Source organism: Ceratotherium simum, chromosome 18, assembly GCF_057802395.1.
Source record: "Ceratotherium simum simum isolate JZ-2026a chromosome 18, ASM5780239v1, whole genome shotgun sequence".
NCBI classification, from domain to species: domain Eukaryota; kingdom Metazoa; phylum Chordata; class Mammalia; order Perissodactyla; family Rhinocerotidae; genus Ceratotherium; species Ceratotherium simum.
The window spans coordinates 38553962-38575441 of record NC_141917.1 but is presented as its reverse complement, the minus strand read 5'-3'; the positions used below and the strand labels follow the sequence as shown (position 1 = coordinate 38575441).

The 21480-nt window shown below is 38.1% G+C and overlaps 1 long non-coding RNA gene across 1 annotated transcript; it reads right to left on the bottom strand.

The window, feature by feature from the left end:
• Positions 1–6524: 6524 nt before the first annotated feature.
• On the bottom strand, positions 6525–17745 carry LOC147914622 (uncharacterized). The gene is made up of 3 exons (XR_015555056.1): positions 17595–17745; positions 13732–13843; positions 6525–6564 (listed from the first exon to the last, which is right to left on the bottom strand). It is a non-coding gene; the product is annotated as an uncharacterized LOC147914622 (long non-coding RNA).
• Between the last annotated feature and the right edge of the window lie 3735 nt (positions 17746–21480).

Genomic DNA, 21480 nt, shown 5'->3' with positions numbered 1-21480 from the left:
TACCAGGTCAAGTAGAATAAATATAAAACCATCATGCAGAAATCATTAGCAAGTAGGTTGTAAGTCTTGTAAGTATGCATTGCGATATCACCCTTTTTTTTTTTTATTTCTCTTTTGTTTGGCTTTCTCTCTCCACCAGTGGTAAATTGTTCCTTATGGATTGTTTTTCATTCCTGGAAATTGTGTTATTTCACAGTAATTACTTGAACACAAGCTTGAAAATCTCTGACAGGTATTATTTATGTCATATTAGTCTCATTTAGTCTTTTTATAAATTATGTAGTCGTCCACCTTAACATTTCAATGTTTAATTGTCTTGAAAACTGTAGAATAAAAGAAGATCATTAAAAAGAAGCTACTCAGATGACCACCTTGAGTTGTATTTTTCTCTGCCTTCACTGGTTTATCCTTGGTGTAAGAACCTTGGAGGAAATAAAGTTGTCAGGAGGCAGACAGTATTTCAAAAAGTAAAAGGAAGTCTTATCTAGAAAAAAAAATGGGTAAAGTGTTACTAAATAATCAGGAATTTGTGTAAGAACTTTGGTATTCACATTAATGCTGTGAATAAAGAAATATTTCCCATATTTAACACATTTATTCTTTCAAATCTCATGCCAGATTGTGATGATTTATATTTTAAGAAATAATGTTTATTTATACCTTATGATACTCAAGTTTTAGACAGATATTTTCTTCAGTATGGGGTATATCTGACTCAAAAATTTTAACTTTGAATTTTTCTCATTTAAATAAGGGGAAATACAGGTACCTCAAAAACCATGTGCAAATAATGGTTTGTACAGATGGAAAAGAGACATAACAATAACTTAAAAAACTATTTTAGGAAACAGACATATTATTTCCTCTGATCTGACATTATTAAGCCACCTCAAGGATGTCGTTGGGTTGTGTCACAGCATGAGAAGTTGCTTAGTCAAACAAATTGTACAAGACCAATTAGGACATCCAAAGATACAAGATCTCCCTGCCCAGGTAAATGACTCCTTTATTGTTAACTTGACTCTTATCTAAGCTCAGTTACTTAAAGTCCATGGGTGAAGTGTGAAGTCGCATGATGAAAACTGCAGAAACAAAAAAAGAGACGAATTTGCACCGAATTATTTTCTAAAGAGAAAACTTCTTATGTACAATGCATAAATCAGGCTGGACTGCAGGTTTTCCTATGAACTGAGGCCTTAGCCTTAAATAAATAGTATAAGACCATGACAATGCATTAGGAAAAATCTAATCCAGAGAAAAAAGCAATAATTAGCACTGGAGAGAAACATCAAACACAAACAAACAAACAGACCTCTGTGCAGAAAGAAGAAAAAAAAAACAATAACAAAACTATAGGGATCTTTGTTTATCATGATGGAGATTTTCTCTCTGGATCATAATTAAACAGATATCCTTCCCATTGATTTATACCCCCTGTCCTTTTGATGTCCAACATCTAAAGTTAAAGTTTTGCTCCATCTGAAGGGGAAATCTCGTCATCTCCACTAAATGTAGAGCAGTTACAGTCTCTCTGTAGTCTGGTGAGTCACCGTGTGTGCGCACGTGCGCACACGCATATATACATTGGGCTGGGGAAGTAAAATTCTAGAAAGATAGTGGATTTGTGTGATTTGCTTAGACATGAAGCTACAGACATCCAAAAAAACCGTTTTTTCTAATTCATCCATTTGTAAGAACTCTGTATATTCTTTTTTTAGAAATTGTAGGGTTTTTTAAATTATTTATTTATTTATTTATTTATTACCCCCAAATCCCCAGTAGATAGTTGTATGTCATAGCTGCACATATTTCTACTTGCTGCATGTAGGACGCGCCTCAGCATGGACGGAGAAGCGGTGTGTCTGTACGCGCCCGGGATCTGAACCAGGGCCGCCAGCAGCAGAGCGCGCACACTTAACCGCCAAGCCACAGGGCCGGCCCAAGAACTGTGTATATTCTTGAAACAAAAAATGCAGGAAATTTAGAATGCTTGTGTCTTACAGAAACAGTATCTTAGGAAAACCATTTTTCTTATCTTCATCTTTTCTTTGTCTCTTAACGAATTGTCTAAACTGAAATAATAATAAAGCTATCATTTATATCTATCTTTTTATCCTTGCAGAAGTTTGTACAACTTGGATTATGTAAAAGAAATTTTATTAAATAGTAGCTTTTAAAAATATGAATAGCATATATTCCAGAATTATATTGCCCTGCTATTGTAGACTTCACAAAAGGACTTACATAATTAATGCCATTGCTATTGTGATTTATCTTGTATCATCCAACTCTGAGCCCTATAGAGAGAGGCCCATGAATCAGCATGCTCTGATTTTAGCAATGATAAATCAAAGAATAGAAACTATTCCCAAGCTGGGAAGATTCCGGAGACTATTTGAGATCCTAGTAATGTTTCAATGAAGAAAAATGAATGAGGATTTGGAATTAGATTGGATAATTTTGCCAACATGTTTCTAGAAAGAATTAACTGAAGTAGTCTTATGTCTGAATTGAGTGCACAGAGTTGTTTTATTTGAGAGAACAAGGTTTCTGTGCTGGAGGGTGATGATGTGCCACGCAGGTGGTGTACATACTTCCTGGAAAACACTAGAAATCAACTGTGCACCTATTTTAGGAGAGGTGTGTGTGTGTGGGTGTGTGTGCGCGCGCGCATGCATGCACAAAGGTAAAGCATTTCCTAAGCCTGGGAATGTCTTTATTTTTTTGACTTAACTTTTCTTTGCTCTAATCATTGGAGCATTCACTTATTAAGCTCTGAGAAACATTTTCAAGTATTTTCTTGTGTTCTGTTGTTGCAATATAAAAAAGGAGACAGCAGATATGATTTTGACACAGTTCATTATTAGAGCATGGGTTTCTTATTTGCTGTATGAAGAGTGAAAAAAGGCACATCATTTAAGGGAAGTAGTATTTAAAATATATATAGTTACACCTTCAAGATAAAATAAAATGAAGTTCTAACATCTGCATACACCGTATACAGTTAGATTAGATATAATAGAGAATCAACATTTATACTAAATATGTAGGTGTTGTTGTAGAAAAATAAACAGTTGAAGAGATCATATTATGCATGTGGTGGGTGGGATACAATATAGGTATTCCTTATACTATGAGTAAATGCAGAAAATTAGAGTATCTATACCAAAAATGTATGATATTTAAAAAGTAAGATCTTATGATAACTATTGGTAAAGGGAGATTTTATACATCTACTATTAATTTTATTCTGCTGTCTGTAACTATTTGAAGTTTAATTTCTAATGGTATTAACTTCAAAAGTTTAACAAAATTTTCAATATCTTATACTCAGGAGTCTTGGTTAATATACTAATGAGCAACTTGAAATATAAAACATCCATAGAACTATATGTTTCATTTTAACAAATTTTAGAATTTGAAAACTAGAAATACCCAGGTATAACCTGATCTGAAAATTAGTCTGTCTTAACTAAAACTATATTCAGTAACATATATAGCTATTTGAGATGTCTGATTATTTTCATAATTTTTTCCTTTTTTTTTTTTTTAGTAGGAAGAAGGATCATTTTTTAAAAAGGCATTTGAATTTCCTCACCAGCTGCATTTCTCTTTGATATTTCATTAGGAATTTTGGCACGCTATATCCAGTCTTTGTGTGTGTGTATGTGTGTGTGTGTGCACGCCTGTGCACATGAGTGTGCAAGGATGACTTTTCTAACATTATGTTTTTAAATTTGACAAGGTCATATAAGCTGAGGGAAAAAAAAAGCAAAGGGTCATCAAAAGGGGAAAAATAACAGAACTATGGTGAAATGGCTCTCTGTCGGCCTTGGTATTGATTCAGAGTGTGTCAAAAGGGTCTTTTGTCATGCCCCTACCACGGCATACTAATTTGCTAGATCAAGTCTGTCAGAATATCGACTGGAAGTAAAGAACTACAGTGGCAGCTTTTGTGTTCCATACAGCAGGGAGCCTGTGTGTGAAACAGGATTATCAGGGGGTCATGAAGAGAGGCAAAGGATGTCCATCACTTCCCTTCTGGTAATGTAATGGGGCGGGCTCCTGGGTGTGATTAAGATGTAGGAGACGGGAGACATAGCAGTGAACAAATCAGAAACACACACATGCAAATCAGGTTGGCTGCTCTTAACCACATATTTTTAATGGAAAATTCAATAGCAGACCAAACAAATATCTAAACAGCTGCATTCAGCTAACATATCAAATGGCCTATTCAACATCTTTTCTTGAAAAGCAAATATACAAAACATGGAAATGCCCATCGGGTCTGCATTTTTCTTTAAATATCACTTTGCAATCTACAAGTGTTTCTTCTGCAGTCTGTGTGCTCCTGGCACAACTCTCAGACTATTAAATACCAATTTAAATTTTTTTTTTTTTATAAAATAAGATATAGTATTTACCATGTCACCGCTCAGCCTCACCATTGCCGCTGGTATTATAGAGTTTTGGCTTGGTTCTTTTCACCGGCTTTGTTGCATTAGCAAAATAGCTTCCTTGAGTGGAAAAAAAAGTGTATGATGGAAAATTCATAGCCTTGTAAGAATATTGATGCCTAGGAAGAAGCTTTGGAGTTATAACAGTATAGTGAACATATCAATACTTTATATAGGGCATAGATAAAACATGATGTAAGAATTTTACATAATAGAAGCTGAGAATTTTTTGTATCATCTTTATTTCTATTTCTTTAGCACTCTGTATTGGATATTTATTCACTCATTCAAGAAATGCTGATTTAAGTTCCCACTCTCTGCCAGGTGCTGGCTACATGCTGGGGCTACAGAAATGAATAAGACAAGTTCTCTGCCTTGAAGGCTAAATGATCCTATGGAGGCGTAAGTATTTATATTTGTTATTTTGCTGATTTCTATATCACAATGGAGACAAAATATCAGAAGAAGTACTAGTATGCAACTGGATAGTTTTTGGAAGTTTGCTGATTGGTCCTGCCTTAAATAAACCTTCAGCTGGTAGGGACTAAGTGTGAACTTGAAAAGTTCTAGGCTGCATTGTTTGCAAAGGAAATTCTAGCTTTCCTTTCGTAGGGGAATAAGGCCTATTGGTTACAAAGACTTGTCTTCCATCCACAACACCTGAATAAAGGGGCCACAAGTCTGAAGACCTCTGGCCCCTGTCTTTACCATTGAGGGCTGCGTTTAACTGGGATCCATTATCTGAAACAACCTCTTCCATATCTTGCTAATGCCCGCTGAGAAGGGCTGCTGCTCCAGCCTACGCTGATGAAGCTCATGGGTATGACTATGGAGAAGAGGTCTTTAGCTAGTCAATATTTAATAATACAAGAGGAGGGACATGACTTAATGTGCCCTTCAGACAGTAGCTGTTTTTTGGCTTTTGTTTTTGTTTTCTCCTCTTAATTCACCTTATCTTGGTTTTCCCCCAAGTCACTCATTCTCAGTCTTCCCTCCTAGAGATTTTCCACTTTATCTCAATCTTGCAAAGTTGGGGGTTCTGGATTTCTTTTCTCCTCTCTGTCTGAACCCTATCTCTGTATGATCTTTTTCATTGCCATGGCTTGAAAAGCCCTTTATAAGTTCATGACATCCAGTTGTATATCTCTGGTCCAGGCCTGTGGCTTGACACCTCCTTGGGACATTTACCTCATGGGTGCAAAACTCATTTCTCTCTCCGTCTTCCTCATCTCAGTAAATTTCTCACCAAGTATTCTGTTGCTAAAACAAACAAAAATTTAAAGGGGGAAGGGAAACTCCTCCTTAATTCTTCAAATTTCCTCACCCTCACCAGGCATAGGCAACCCATCACTAAAACACTAAAGTGTCTACTTCTAATGTACATCTTTGTTATGTCCATTTTGCTCTAACTCCGCTATCACTACTTTAGTCGCAACATCAACTCTTAGCTGTGTTACTACAATAGCCTCCTAACTGGTCTCTCAGTATTCACTGTCGCCACTCTACAATCCATTCCTCAGTTACCTTTCAAAATAAATATCCTGTTATAGGTTTAAAAAGCGTTTAGATCTAATATTTTTTTGCTGCCACCAATCTCTCAGGCCTAAATTGTGCACCTGTTTTAGGAGAGATTTGTGTGTGTGTGCGCTCCCACCTCTGGGCTTCCCACCAACCTACAGCCTGGTTTGGCCTACCCAATATAGTACTTAATCATATCAAATATTACCTGCAGTGTTCTCTGATGATTTTAGACACCCACATCTCAATTATAGATCCTTTAAATAATAATAAAACATTGAGTTCCTACTATGTGTTAGGGGTAGTTCTAAATGCTTTTCACGTATGAACTCCTCTTATCAGATAGTTATAATATTATTTCTACTTTATACATGAAGAAACTGGGACACAGAGAAGTTAAATAATAAACTTAAAGTAACAAAATTGCTAAATGATTTGCAATGAGTATGTCTCATATTTCACTATCACACACAGAATAGATTATTTATTAACGCTTACAAAATAAAATTGCAATAGAAATAAAGATAATCCAAAGATTTATTTCTTTCTGTTTCTAGTCATTCTTCAGGTGTCCACCAAAGAAAACCTGTTAATAAAAAAGAAAATCAGTCAAATGAAATTGCACCAACTTCTTTCTAATCAGTTCACAGAACATTTTTATTTTCTCACTTTAAGAATTCTTAAAATACCTCAAGATTATTAAGCAATTCGGTTTTGACATCTTCCACCAGTCTCTGAATTTGCTTATGTTTTTTCTTTACATTTTATGTCTTTATCATACTTAATCCCATTTTAAAAGAAAACCTACAGAAATCATGAAAAATGAACTAAAAATTCAAGTGATCATTTGAAACCAGGATAGATGTGTATAAAAGTAGGCTCAACAGCTTTGAAAATTCCCCTGACAAAAATAGAAATTGGGGGCCATTCAGATAAATCACCACTAGGTTCAGCTGGGATATAGAGGGGAAATGGCTAAATATTATAGGATCAAGAAAGAAGAGTATTTTCCATGATTCCCTGATGCTATAGAAGAAGAAATGCAACTCAGTCTATGGAGTGAGGTTGGCCCTTCCAGCCTGACACCTGCGACTGCTGCCTTTTATAGCATAGCCTTCCCCTGCCAAATTGGAAGAGTTATGGTTATTAGAGCCTGTGGGAAAAAAATTTGTACACATACTCATATGTTTACCTATGAAAAAATTAAAATTGTTGGAAGAATAAGATAATAAATTATACTATATTAAATAAAGCTCACTCGGTGTCTGTAAATTATTATCAATTTAGACGGAATAACATTAGTCAAAATCAGGCAGATTCATGCCATTTATAACCAGTGTTTCAATGTGAGCTAAAATCCAAAGAGGTGTTTTCTTTAAAAAGTTGAGGTTTTTTTTCCTTTTCTCTTCAATCACAGTGAGTAAGATTAGAAGGATTTTTCTTATACGTGTATAAGCTTCATGACTTCCTATGATCATGAATCCCATGTTGGAGTGTTGACAAAAATCGGATACATAATTTCTCAAATGAGAACACTTTCTAAAAGTTAACCTCCAATTTAAAAGGTCCCCTAAGCAGATTTGTGATTATCATTAAAATTTTATTTATCAAACATGAAGTTTCTTTGGTCATGCCACATTTCCAAACCGGCTGTCTGAATGTTCATCCATATTCCCATTAGTTAATGGAAAATCTTAGTGAAGAGAAGGGAAATCCAGGCACACACTGAACTTCCATTTGTGAGAGCAAGTTAGGTCCCGAGAATCCAATCCTTTTTGAAAGGAGATCAAAGCCACACAACTCAACACATGTTTGCGATATCTAATTTATATCAGGACTAGATGAATCCAGATGCACATAGGGTCCAACATCTTGAACTATTTGCCAAATGTTTGAGACTTAATAAAAATCTAAACTCCACCTGGCACCTTTAGGTTAATTTTAAAGCAATCACTATTCACCAGGAAACCAAAAACATGTGTTTCTGATTTGTTCACACTTAAGTCATCAAAATATTATTTCACAAAATGATTTGATATCCAAGAAATCTTTTGGATGCTATTTTTCCTGAAAATAATAAATTTGGTGTTGCCTAAGGAATTTGGCTAATTCCTCTGTTAGGATAGGCTTCTGTCATCATGATGAGGCAGATAGATGCCTTAAGTGACACCAACCAGTAGCCTTACTAATGGCAGGCTGTGTATCATCCTGCATCAAACTCCTACCCCCCACACATACACCAGACTACTTCCTCAAAATGAGAAACCAAAATGATCCATCTTCCTCAGTATTCAGTGCCATCCATAAGGGAAGATTTCCAAGTGTTTGTAGAGATGAGCTTAGTTGTGCTCTCCATTCCTCCACTTAGTAGCTTTGAGACTTTTAAGAAGACTCTTAACCTCTTAAGGCTTTGTCTACCTCATCTGCAAATTCTAGTGAGAAACATTATCACTTATTGCAGGAATTAGGCTAAAGACTTTCCCAGAAACTTTTTCCTAGAAAACACTTATTAAAAAACTCAGAGTGCTCTAAAGCACAATTCCAGATGTGATAGGAAGAAGCAGAAGGGACAGTGAATACGCCTGTTTTTAGTTAAAATAAAAATATCGGAACAGAGGAAAACATGTTTAAAAACCTCCAATAAATCAACCAGAAAATTGACTGTGCATTTAAAATGCAGATTCCAAGGGATCTGAGTCCTAAAATATTATTAGGTAGTAGTCTTCCTAACCCTGCAAACACCCTTGCCCTGATCTCTCTGTTGTCTATTCTCCAGACAGCAACCTATAAAAAAGAAATCACATTATGTTACTCCCACGCATAAACATCCCAATAGCTCCTCATTAGACTCAGAAAAAATTGATGTTCTTACCACAGCCTAGGACAAGATCCTACCAGATCTGGGCCCCGGCCACCCGCCTGACCTCATCTCTCACCACTGTGCCCTGCATACTTGATACACGGGCTTCCTGGTCCCCAACACGCTCAGGGTATTTGTTCTTGCTGCTCCTTCTGTCTGCAATACTCTTCTTCCAGAGAGTCCCATGGCCCACTCCTTCCCTTCATTCAAGTCTATGCTCAAACAGTACTTACCCCATTGGGCACTCCCCAACTGCCATAAGTCAGAGAGCATCCCAAGGCACTATCTCGTCCCTTATTCTGTTTCACTTTTCTTGAAACATTTCTTACTCTTTGACATTATATCTATCTGAAATTTTGTAGACTTTGTTTGTTTTGTAACCCCAGTATCTATAAACGATCCTGATGACCAATAAGTATTTCTTGAATAAATGCATGAAAAGGTACACTTTTTAAATCCATGCTAGCAAATTACTTCAACTAAATTCTACCAGTTTGTATATCCTCCAGTGGCATATACAGTAACCCTTTTTACTTCAGCCTCAGCAGTACTGGGTTATTAATATGTATAATGTGATAGGAGGTATTTATATATAATTTTCTATAGCAAATGGTCATCATTGTCTAAATGAACAAGCTTTGGACGTTAGTCATTCTTCTTTTATTAGACCTATGTTCATGTCATTAGTCCATTTTTTAATTGAGGTGCACATCTTTTAAAAATTAATTTGTAATAATTTTTTTACATAAAAAATATTAATGATTTGACTGTCATATGTGTTGCATTGTTTTCCAGTTTGTTTTTGTGGGTACTCTGATATGCAATTTTTAAAAATTTTTATTTAATGAGATTTATCAAGGTTATTATTATGACTCTTCCTTTGCTAGTAAATAAATGTTCACCTACATTTTCTTCTGGTTCCTTATAGTTTTACTCAAAGGTCAATATTTTAAAGCAACAGATTTTTTTTTTCTAGTTTAACTTTGCAGCTGAATGATAATTGATAATTTTGTGTACCAGGAATAATTATGATGGATGGTCATGAAGTAACTTCAGAGTAAATTATTCCTAATGTAATGGGTTTCTCTCAAAGGGTATCTTAACTGAGAAACTAAGTGTGTTTCTCAAGCCTTGCAAAATATTCCACTCCAGAGATTCTGTGAATGTTTCTGCTGATCCAGCTCAATCATCTATTGAATAGAAGATTGACCACCTCAAACTCATATTTAAAGTTTAGATTCATCCACCTTCTCTTAGAAGGGATTAACAACTCACCTTAGAATTTATTTAGTTTATATTTTCTACAGATATTGCCACTTCAGGTAATAAGTTTATGATCATATTAATTTTTTTATTTTCCCTAAATTTACTTTCCTCATTTTCTAATATCTTTGAGATTCTAAGATTCCCTTCATTTATGTGATTATTTATTCATTCACTTATGCAATGAGCATTTATGGATCATCTACCATATGTAAAGCACTGAGCTAGGCACTCTAGGGGGTCCAAAAAGGAATTGGGTGCTGTTTCTGTTCACACAAAGTTTACAACAGGTATTATCTCATTTCATCCTGACAACACTATGGGATAGATCCTATTATTATCTCCATTTTAAGATGTGAAAACCAAGCACAGACAGACTAATTAATTTGCCCAAGTTCACTCAGCTAGTAGGTACTAGAGCTGGAATTTAAACCCAAGGAAACTGGCTTCAAAGACCATGCCCTTAATAATTATGCTAAACCTGCCTCCACAGAGGTGGATGATAAGAAGTGGAGAATGAACCAGTTTTAGAATAGTTAAATAATATTGACCAAAACTGGGGGGTAAGAAATTTATTCAAAAGTAGTGTTTAGGAAAGTTTAAAGAGAGGAAAAGATTAAAAGCATAGAAAGTTTAAAGGGAGGAAAAAGATTAAAAGCATAGAAACCAGTTCGAAGGCTTTTAAAGTGGGGGAGTGGGAGTGAAGTGGAGTCATAAAGACCTCAACTTAGATCATGGCCATAGAAAGAACAGAGAGCAGTTTGGAGCCAATTTAAAGAGTAAACTTGATGGTTGTTAGCAACCTGTTGGATGTGGGGACAAGGAAGAGTAGAGTCAATAATGACTATGCATTTAATCCTAATTGAGAAAGAAAATAGTTTTTCTTTACAAAAATAGAGAACCAGATGGAGATGCAGGTCTAAGAAGAAGAATGATGGTTGGTTGAAGTTTGACCTCTATCTCTACTGAAAATGTAACATAGTCAGTCTGGAATGCAGGATGTGAACTGTTGGAATCACATGGTGGGATGTGAAGACATGGGACTAATCCTCAAAGCCTTGAAAGTTAAAGCCCTGAGATTGAATGCTCTTGCCAATGGATAAAACATAAAAGAGAAAACAACAAGGTCAAAAAGAATGTGTAATTCCATGGTTAGGGAAAGCAGAAGACTAAGACAGAGAGGCTCATTTGAAGGGTACAATGAAAACTATAAAGAAAACCAAAGGAAGAGATAAAAGACCACCAGCGATGCTTGAAATGCCGTAAAAAGATTGCATAGCACTGAGGAATTGTCATTTTATTTAGTGACTACTTTGAGCCTTTAGAAAGCTTATGGGGCAATTTTAGTGGAATAATGCAGACAAAGGCTAGATGGCAAAGGACAAAGGGCAGAGTGGTAGTTAGAGAAGGTAGTAATGTAGAAGGCAACCTCCCACTCAAGGTGTGGTAGCAGAAGGAAAATGAAAGAATGATAGACCAAGGGTACCGCAAGGTCAAAGGAAAAGACACTTTAATGATGGAGGGTGGAGAATTGTAGGATGAGGAGAAGAAAAATAGAAAAAATTGGCCTGAACATGGAGATAACAGCTCTAATGAGCACTTACTATGGCCTAGATGTTATTGTGATTTGCATGGGTTTTTCCTTTTTCACAATAACCTTAATAGGTCCCATTTAACATAAGAGAAAACAAAGGCACCTTGAGGTTAGGTAAGTTGCCAAGGGTCACGTAGACAGGAAGGTGTGAGGCCGCAGTGACTCCACAGCCAGAACACTTTCCCACTCGCATCCCCTCCTTAGGGCCAGTGGAGAGACTCAAGCAAGAGCTGGGAGAGCTGCACTGGGAGCTGGACCGGGAGCTGAAAGAAAGGATATTGAAATACTAACGGCTATTGCTTCTAGGTAATGATGTTTAGACACATCGGGGAGAGGAAGGCTGTCCTTTTAATTTTGATGTTATTTTTATTTTATGCAATGAATAATAAACAATTTCAAGAGTAAAAGTGAGGGCCCAGGCGGTGGCATAGTGGTTAAGTTCGCGCATTCTGCTTTGGGGCCCTGGGTTCACTGGTTTGGATCCTGGGCGTGGACCTTCTCACTGCTCATCAAGCCATGCTAAGGCGGCGTCCCTCATAGAAGAACTAAAAGGACCTACAACTAGAACATACAACTATGCACTGGGGCGTTGGGGAGAAAAAAGAAAAAGAGGAAGATTGGCAACAGATATTAACTCAGGGCCAATATTCCTCAAAAAAGTGAAAAAAAGAGTAAAAGTGACAACCTGAATTTAAATGAAGAGATTTTTGTTTTAGTTCAAACTCCACCCTATCAGCTATATAAATAAATGGCGGATTTTTGTATCATGAAAATAACAGCAAACAATTTAAACCATAAAACTAAAAGGTAGTTTATGAAAAGTAAAATCTTTTTTTTTTTTTGTGAGGAAGACCAGCCCTGAGCTAACATCCACGCTAATCCTCCTCTTCTTGCTGAGGAAGACTGGCTCTGAGCTAACATCTATTGCCAATCCTCCTCTCCATTCTCCCCAAAGCCCCAGGAGATAGCTGCATGTCACAGTTGCACATCCTTCCAGCCGCTGTATGTGGGACACAGCCCCAGCATGGCCGGACAAGCGGTGCATTGGCGCCTGACCGGGATCTGAACCCCGGGCCACCAGCAGCAGAGCACGCGCATCTAACCGCTAAGCCACGGGGCCGGCCCCAAAGTAAAAACTTTTGACAGCCCCAGTCTTATTCCTAAGAAGTAATTTCTGATAATTTTTATATATTCTTTAGAAATCTATGCATATATAAGTGATAGATGTGTGTGTACATATTTCTGTATCTTGATTTTTAAAAAAACAAAACTCCAAATGTTTTGGAGAGTATTCCACATCACCACTTACTTTTCTGAGCAGCTCCATAGTATTCTCTTAAATGTATGATAATTATATATTTAGTTAATTCCTTGTTACTGGACATTTGCTTTTTGATAACTATTTTCTTATTACAAACCAAGACAATGAACTCTTTGTCCAATAATTTGTATTCTTGTGAGAAAAATTCCTAGACTTGGAATTGCATTTTAAATTTGTACAGATATTGCCAAATTTATATCCTCAGAGGTTATACTGATTTCCATTCCCACTGAGACTGCGTGTTGACCCATCCCTTGCCAAATTTATGTGTTGCAAAACTTTTTAATTTTTGATGATCTGATATACATAAAATTGTATCATTTTAATTAACACATACAATTATGAGGACAGTTGAACATTTTTCACGTATTTGTAGGAACTGCTGGATTTTATTTTTAGTTACAGTAACACAGATATAAATGTACTGGCTAAAAAAGAGAGGGAAAAACAAAACTTTTGTGAGTTAAAAGAGGCCTGATATAAAGAGGGGCATAATGACATAAGAAGGGAATGAGCATTAGTCTATTGAGGTGGAAACAGAGGGACAAGCTTCAGAAAGGAAACACCACATTCCTTTTTCTGAGAGGAGAGGAAAGGATGAGAAGACTGGATAAATGAAAGGGTGGTTGTGAGGTGGAGAAGTACCAAAGTTGAGTTGAGGTTAGAAAGGGGATTTTTTTCATGCTTCTTAACTTCCATGGAAAAGTTCTCATACCTCTTATAAAGGCCTCACAACCATTTTAGAGACTCAGATTCTTTCTTCTTGTCCATTTCCTTGTCATTCCCTCAAAGACTGGGCCATGTTTCTGAGTTGAATCTTTGCATGGCTGAAGAATAACAGTAGCTTTTCTCAGTGAATGTATTTTCAGATACAAAAGGCTATGGATGCCTATGTGAACATCCGGTTGGAATTTAATGGAACTTTCTATTTATTTATTTGTTTATTTATTTATTTATTGGTGAAGAAGATTGGCCCTGAGCTAACATCTGTTGCCAATCTTCCTCTTTTTGCTTGAAGAAGAGTGGCCCTGAGCTAACATCTGTGCCCATCTTTGTCTAACTTTGTATGTAGGACACTCCCACAGCATGGCTTGATGAGTGGTGTAGGTCTGCAACCAGGATGCAAAGCTGCGAACCCCGTGCTGCCGAAGCAGAGCACACCAAACTTAACCACTGTGCCATCATGCCAGCCCCTGGAACCTTCTATTTAAACATCAGCCCTTTTAATTAATTTTTTTTCTTCTCAAATATTTCAAAAGCTTGTGGGAAATGTAGTCAAGGGACTATTCTAGGAATGATTGCACTGATGTGTACATTTTGTAATTTGATAATTACAATTCCTATTTGAGGAGTAATAATATGCCCATTAACATATTATATCCTTAATCCAAGAAACATAGGTACAACATAATTTACCTCTATTTACTGTTCTGTATACTTAGCATATTCCAACCACTCCCAGGTCACTGGGAACATAACAATGAATCAGTGACAGTCCTATCCAGGACAGAAGCAGATAAATGTTTAATTAACACTAAGTGTGAATTGTAAGACCAGATCTTTATAAGAACACATAGAATGTGTGACTCTGCAGTATCAGGAAAAAGGGAAGTTCCCTGTAGACCTTGTAGTTGAGCTAGAACTAGAGGATAATAAATCATTTATTTATTTTTGTGTGTGTGTTTGAGGAAGATGGCACCCTGAGCTAACATCCGATGCCAATCCTCCTCTTTTTGCTCAGGAAGATTGGCCCTGGGCTAACATCCACGCCGATCTTTCTCTACTTTATATGGGACACCGCCACAGCACAGCTTGATAAGCAGTGCATCTGTCCGCACCCGGGATCCGAACCTGCGAACCCCAGGCCATCGAAGCAGAGCACATGAACCCAACCACTGCGCCACCAGCCTAGCCCCAAATCATTTATTTTTTAAGCACTAAAAACCTAATTCTCTCCTAATATAATTCACAATGTGCGATAGCTACAACAAACCTACTCTTGTTCCCGGTAAAAGATTTGAAGTTCGTCACTGGTCACAAGATCTTTGAATTTTCTATGAGATTCTTTGAAGTGCTGAAACTGAAAGAGGAGGTGTGGAATACATAGGAGATCCATCAGACAGAAACATCTTATTCTTCCAATCTATGTTGTGCCTCCTCAGTAATTTGTATTAATCTCATCCACTTCTAATGATTCTAAGAGCCTTCATTTCTAAAATTCTAAATTCAAGTGTTATGTAATGTTCCTGATGTATGCAGAATATATTATTGTTGTTGTTATTATTATGTAAGCTGATTTATCTTATCAAGTAGTAATATTAGAAGATATAACCTATGTTCTTATCTACTCCCCAAACCTGGCATTCTTAGTATTTACTGTGAATTACAGACATCTCCCTGATAAAGGAATATGTATTATCTCTCTGTGTTTGTAATAACTTGTGAAGTGTGTATTTGATCAAAGCCATTTTTTAAATACCAGGCCTCAGAGTCAAGTTGCAAGAGGAAAACCTTAGTGATAAAATAAACATTTTTAAAAAAACTCTTAGAATAAAAAATCTAGTTAATTAAGTTGCAATTGAAGCTGATGACCTTTATTTTTAGTGATATTGGCAATGGCTAAAGGATACATCGTTGTAGAAAAGAAATACCAGAACAAGAGAGGAGTAAGGAGTTCCGCATTCCCTTTAAAAGAAAAAATCACTAAAATCACAGGTTCAAATCCTAAAAGGGATGTTTCAGCTTTAAGTCACTAGCAACGGATAATGAGACTACACCCAAGCCGTTGAGAGGAGTCAGTTTAAAGAAGTCTACATCCTGGCTGATGCATGTGGCTGCAATCAGCTATGGCACTGTTAGAAACAAATGCGGTTTATAATTAATGATCGTGGCTTGAACTGACTTCATTTTACTGAAATTAATGAAGTGTATATTTATTCACATGGTATGTTCGGCTATTAATCCCTTCAATTCATGAGCGCTCCATTATCCTCAGGATTTGTGTTGTGGGATTTCCTCTAAATATACGGCTGCTTGATAACAAATTTATTCCGTTTTTTAATCTGGTTTTCAAGATCCTCTCAGGGTCTCATAATGGCCCTGAATGACCTTTCCAGTTGTCTTTCCCACAATTCCCCATGTTAAGCCAAACTGGTCCATTCACTCCTTTCCAAATAAACCTTAACTTTCTTCTCCCTAGAAATCTCTTTCTCCTGTCCATACCTGAAATTCCTCATGCCCTCTCTTAAGTGTCCGTTTCTTAGGATCAGAACCTAAAACAAGGACTTATGTGTGAGGGATTTATTGAGAAAGCACTCTGCTCCCAGGAGAAACCACAAAGGGACTGGGGTAAGCAGGACAGGGAAGGAGATGAAGTCAGGCAAGGGTGTGATTTTAGAAAAAGCCTCAGCCTCAGCCTGATCCCGCAGGGGAGCACTGCAATGCCAGTTACACCTCAGCGTTTGTCCTGATTTAAGAAGTTTTCTTCTCCAACAGTCATTGGCAAAGTGGGCAAGGAGAGGGGCAAACAAAAATCCTGCGAGCTTGTGCAGGTCAAAGAAGCCAAAGAATACAGAAACCAGGGGAGAGGCACAAAGATATGGTCACAAATCTTTGGGGATCTGGGCAGAGCACTAACAGTGTCAACTATAAGTGTCAAACAAGGTTGTCAGGATCCCTGTAGGGTGTTGAATTACTCTTATGGCACAGTTCTTATTCTGCCTTGTGCTCTCTTGATTTGAGTACTCGTCTTAATCACCTTGAGGGCAGTGTCCATGTCTTACTCATTACTGCAGTCTCTCAGATTCCTATCCTAATGACTTGCGTTAATTAGATATGTGATTAAAAAAAGTCACCGATTTGAAATGAGGAGGCAAATACCTTTGAATGGGGTCCACAATGGACCGACCCTGTTACCAAATTCTTTAATTTAACAAATAATCTTATAATAAAGTTCCCTTGTTATTTCTAGATGAAGGAATCAACTAGAAACGAAAAGAGAAGAATCATTTATTAAATAAATAACTAAAATTAAAAGCACAAAGAATGAAACAGAGAAAAAGTTGAGAGGGGCGGAGTCAAGATGGCGGCATAGGCAGACTCTGAATTCACCTCCTCCTGTGGACACAGCCAATTTACAACTACTCGTGGAAAAATTACCCCCGAGACAGAACTGAAAACTGGATAAGAGGAACTCCTGCAGCAGCGGACAGTCCTAGCTGGGGTAGAAGAGGCAGAAACTCCCTTCCGGAGAGGAAAAACGCCGCCTTCACAAGCCGCAGCGCCTCACGGCTGCCCGGAAGCAGCCCACAGGTCCGCAGCCCTCCCTGGAGGAGCGGGGCCCTGAGCCGCGGAGCGCCCCCGCTGTGGGCATTTTGTGGACCTAGCACAATCGAGACGAGTGGCATAATATCTGACTTTGCCTGCTACTAAAACATTGGGGAGCACCCCCAGAAAACCCGGTTCACAAAGAAACTAAAACTGGCTCTTAAAGGGCCCACACGCAAACTCACCCATCTCAGAAAGCATCCTAAAATCACCAGAAAGAAAGGTGCACAGTGCTGTGGTGAAGAGACTCACCTAATAGGCCCTGAGTGCATCTCGGTGAGAGGTGAGACCTCTCCAGGGACTGGGACATTGGCCTCGGCCATTGTTGTGGCCTGGTGTGGGTGTGCTGACACAGACACCATTGGAGTTCTCCCTGGGGCCTGCTAGCCCAGGGTCTGCCCCACCCGCTAGAGCACGGATTTAATCCAGCTCAGCCAGGGCAGGCAGCCCACCCTAGAGACTGGCCCCACCCAACAACAAGCCCTCAGGCAAAGTGTGGGCCTGCATAGATTGGTGACTGGATTCTCTGCAGCCTGGCAACTGAGCCAACTTCAGCGGGGCAGGGCGTGCACAAGGAGCGGGTGGAGAGTGTGGAGTGGTGGTGGAGTGTGTGGGGGTCCCGCCGTAGAGAGACTGGGTCCGCGTGGGGAGGTTGGGGCGCTCACACGGGGCAGGACTGTGTTGACTGTGTGTGTGGACCTGTGGGCGGCAGGGCTTGTCAGCAGCAGAAGACTTGTGCTTCTCAAAGACCCACATAGGGGATTTGACCCACCTTCCAAAGCTTGAAACAATTAGGTGTTCCCATGCCTGAGGCCAGGCCCACCCAGCTGCAATCCTCAGAGAGCTGACAAGAGACCTAAAGGCTGGAGGCTTATAGCAATTGTAAGGCCCTGAGCCTAACAACCTGCCACGCTGGGGGCCTACTCACTTAAAAGAAATACTGCAACACAAATGTGGTATTAGAACTTGCAGCCAACTGTGCTGGGGCTCCCCACACCTGATAAAAGACCAAAGGGCCCACAACAACTACAAGCAGCTGAGCATTACAACAGCTGGCCAGGAGCATAACTCAGCCTCCGTGGGTGCCTACAGAGAGAGCAAACAGGCCACAACAGAAGGACACACGTAGCCCACATAGGGGTCACCCCTGGAACATTGAGAACTGAGGGAAGCACATGGCAGGCCTCCTAAGCCATCACTTACATAAGATCACCTATCCAAGAGCAGGAGACGTAGCTGACCTACCTAATACGTAGACACAAGCACAGGGAAAGAGGCAAAATGAGGAGGCAAAGGAATACATTCCAAGTAAGGGAACAGGACAAAACCCCAGAAAAGGAACTAAGTGAAAATGAAATGAGCAACCTACCCGACAGAGAGTTCAAACTAAGAGTGTTAAGGGTGCTCACTAATCTGGGGAGAAGAACAGATCAACTCAGAGAGAATGTCAACAAAGAAATGGAAGATATAAAAAAGAACCAATCAGAAATGAAGAATACAATACTGGAAGTGAAAAATTCACTAGAGGGACTCAAAAGCAGAGTAGAGGATACATAAGAATGGATCTGTGAGCTGGAAGAAAGACTAGAAGAAATTACCCAAGCTGAACAGGTAAAAGAGAAAAGAATTAAAAAGAGTGAGGACAGTCTAAGGGACCTCTGGGACAACATCAAGCGCACTAACATCCGTGTTATAGGTGTCCCGGAAGGAGAAGAGCGAGACAAGGGGGCAGAGAACCTATTTCAAGAAATAATAGATGAAAACTTGCCTAACCTAAGGAAGGAAACAGACATCCAGGTACAGGAAGCACAGAGAGCCCCAAACAAGATAAACCCAAAGAGGCCCACACCAAGACACATCATAATCAAAATGTCCAGAATTAAAGATAAAGAGAGAATCCTAAAAGCCGCAAGAGAATGTCAAGTTACATACAAAGGAAACCCCATAAGGCTATCAGCTGACTTCTCAGCAGAAACCTTAGAGGCTAGAAGAGAATGGCACGATATATTTAAAGTGCTAAAAGGAAAAAACTTACAGCCAAGAATGCTCTACCCAGCAACGTTATCATTCAAAATGGAAGGAGAGATCAAAATTTTCCCAGACAAGCAAAAATTAAAGGAGGTTGTCACCAAGAAACCAGTGCTACAAGAAATGTTAAAGGGACTGATTTAAGGGGAAAAGAGAAGACCACAAATAGGAAAAATTATCTATTTCCATGATTAGAACGTAATGGATACAAATGCACAAAAAAGAGGTTAGATATGATATCAAAAACATAAAAGGAGGGAGGAAGGGAGTTAAAGAGTACAGCTTTCAGACAGAGGTCAAACTACAGTGACCATCAATTCTGAAGTAAGGAACAGAGAAGGACTACTAAAACACTGAGAAAAAAAAAAGAAAGTTAAAAAATGGCAGTAAGTATATACTTATCAATAGCTACTTTAAACGTCAATGGACTAAATGCTCCAATTAAAAGGCATAGGGTGGCTGACTGGATAAAAAAACAAGACCCATATATATGCTGCATACAGGAGACACACTTCAGACCTAAAGACACTCACAAACTGAAAGTGAAGGGATGGAAAAAGATACTCCACGCAAATGGCAATGAAAAGAAAGCTGGGGTAGCAGTACTCATATCAGACAAAATAGACTTTCAAACAAAAACTGTAAAAAGAGACAAAGAAGGGCATTACATAATGATCAAGGGAACAATCCAACAAGAGGATATAACACTTGTAAATATCTACGCACCCAATGTAGGTGCACCTAAATATATAAAGCAATTATTAACAGACATAAAAACAGAAATAATACAGTAACACAATAATAGTAGCGGACTTTAACACTCCACTTACACCAATGGATAGATCATCCAAACAGAAGATCAATAAGGAAACATTGGCCTTAAACGACACACTAGAACAGATGGACCTAGTAGATATATACAGAGCATTCCATCCAAAAACCGAAGAATACACGTTCTTTTCAAATGCACATGGAACATTCTCCAGGATTGATCACATATTAGGCCACAAAACAAGTCTCCATAAATTTAAGAAGATTGAAATAATACCAAGCATCTTTTCTGACCACAACGGTATGAAACTAGAAATCAACTATAGGAAGAAAATCAGAAAAGCCACAAATACGTGGAGATTAAACAAAATGCTACTGAACAACGACTGGGTTAATGAAGAAATCAAAGAAGAAATCAAAAAATACCTGGAGACAAATGAAAATGAAAATACGACATGCCAGAATTTATGGGATACAGCAAAAGCGGTTCTAAGAGGGAAGTATATAGCGATACAGGCCTATCTCAACAAACAAGGAAAATCTCAAATAAACAATCTAACAATGCACCTAAAGGAACTGGAAAAAGAAGAACAAACAAAGCCCAAAATCAGTAGAAGAAGGGAAATCATAAAAATCAGAGCAGAAATAAATGAAATAGAGACCAAAAAAAAATAGAAAAAATTAATAAAACCAAGAGCTGGTTCTTTGAAAAGATCAACAAAATAGACAAACCTTTAGCTAGACTCACCAAGAAAAAAAGAGAGCAGGCACAAATAAGTAAAATCAGAAATGAAAGAGGAGAGGTTACAACAGACACCTCAGAAATACAAAAGATTATAAGAGAATACTATGAAAAGCTATATGCCAACAAATTCGACAATCTGGAAGAAATGGATAAATTCTTAGAATCATACAACCTTCCAAAACTGGATCAAGAAGAAGTAGAGAATTTGAATAGACCAATCCCCAGTAAGGAGATCGAAACAGTAATCACAAACCTCCCCAAAAATAAAAGTCCAGGACCAGACGGCTTCCCTGGTGAATTCTACCAAACATTCAAAGAAGACTTAATACCTATCCTTCTCAAACTCTTCCAAAAATTGAGGAGGGGAGGAAGGTCCCTAACTCATTCTACGAAGCTGACATTACCCTGATACCAAAACCAGACAAGGACAACACAAAAAAAGAAAATTACAGGCCAATATCACTGATGAACATCGATGCGAAAATCCTCAACAAAATACTAGCAAATTGCATACAACAATACGTTAAAAAGATTATACACCACGATCAAGTGGGATTTATTCCAGTTATGCAGGGATGGTTTAACATTCGCAAA